A 1,628-nucleotide genomic window follows, 5' to 3' on the forward strand; every position below is an offset into this window, starting at 1 on the left:
ACCCCGTTTGCCCATCAGCAGAGGGGCTGACGAGCCCGTGCCTTGCGGAGCCGTTGCAGGGACTGCCTGGGCAGACGCGGGGGACGCCCCGGGCCCGTGGTAGCAGCATGATGAATACTAGCTGCAGCCCCTGCAAGGTCCCAGGCCGCCCCGCAGACTCGGTGCCTCTCTCTCACTCTGCCGCCCAGCAGAGCGCAGTGTAAAGATCGCTCCGCCTCTCTGCGGACAGGTGCACCTGGCCTCACCGGCCTTCGGGGCCGTCCACCTCCCAGAGCTGAATTTTCTGCCGAAACAGAAAGACTGTCCCGTAAGCCGTGGCCCGAACCCGGAGGCTGCCCCTGGGGCCTGACAGACGGGGCCTGCTTCCCAAGCTTTCCCGCAAAGCCCCTCCCCACAGTCACAGACCAGAGGGTCCAAAGCAGGGCCATGCGCTCTTACCCCTTCCCAAGAAGGCCACACTGAAACACCTGGATCATCGCTTTAATAGGACGGGTGGACTATTTAAGCACCCCGCACTGTCCCGGAGACTCGGTCCTTGCGTGTGCACGCTTGACACCAGTTCCTGCTTTAATTCCCAGAACGCAGCAAGATGAGGCGTCCAGAACCAGGCGTGACAGCCAGGTACACCAGCAGGGAGCGGCGCCTGGCAAGCGGCTGCCGCCACTCCACCTGTGAAAACACCGACTCCGATTCAAAGGTATCAAATATTTGCCTAGCTGTTCAACATTTCTTCAAATAATATACTTGCGGCTAATTCATATCTAGGCTCGACGTCTTCATCTCTCGGAGGCCTCCCTCCTGGATTAGCGTGTCTTGTCTATTCTGGGTGAAAGTTGTCCTACATTCTAAAAATAGGCCCTGGAGTCTGGACACCCGCCTGCAGTCAGTGGAGGCTTTTATTTATCCTGAGGGCCGTTCTCTGGGGACAGCTGCAACAGAGCCCAGAGACACACTTGGGGAACCGCCAGTGGTGAGTGCTCAGGTGCTGGCTGTTCCCAAGGGTGCCCAACCCAGCCCGGCACTCTGACCTTTGAAGGGACCCAAACCTCCCTCATCAGAAGTGAAGGACTTTCTCCTCCCTACCGGGCCCTTTCCCAGGGTGTCCCTCTGTCAGCCAGGAGCTAAGGACAGGCAGCACTGGTGGCCGTGGGGCTGTTCCCAGCCCTGAGGCTGCAGGGCGCCAGGAGGAGAAGCCGCCCCAACCTGGAGACCCAGGTGGCTGTGTGGAGAGTGCCACGTGAGAAGGATGGTGACCTCGGGAGGAAGACCCTGGGGACAGGCCACCTAGCAACTCTCCTGCTACCATCGGAGGCTCAGAGGCTCCGACCCGTCCAGAAGGCAGAGCCCATGGGCAGGTGCGCGAGCAGGTGGGGGAGGGTGCAGGGGGGACACCTTCGGCTCCCTGTCCTTGCCTTGGGGTCTGTCCATCTCGATCGCCTCCTTCTGTGTTCCTGGTGCTGGCCGCCATCTCTCTCTCGCGGTCTCACCATCTGCATCTCTCGCTGACTCACCTCTTTGTTTTCCCCTAGATGCGTCCCCCCACTTCCTGTGCCGCGAAGGAAGCGGTGGGGGCGGGGACCGTGCACCTTCCCAAGTGACCCAGTTGCAGTGGGGGCCAGGGCGCTCCC

Source organism: Pteropus vampyrus, unplaced genomic scaffold (assembly GCF_000151845.1).
Source record: "Pteropus vampyrus isolate Shadow unplaced genomic scaffold, Pvam_2.0 Scaffold376, whole genome shotgun sequence".
In the NCBI taxonomy this organism is placed as follows: domain Eukaryota; kingdom Metazoa; phylum Chordata; class Mammalia; order Chiroptera; family Pteropodidae; genus Pteropus; species Pteropus vampyrus.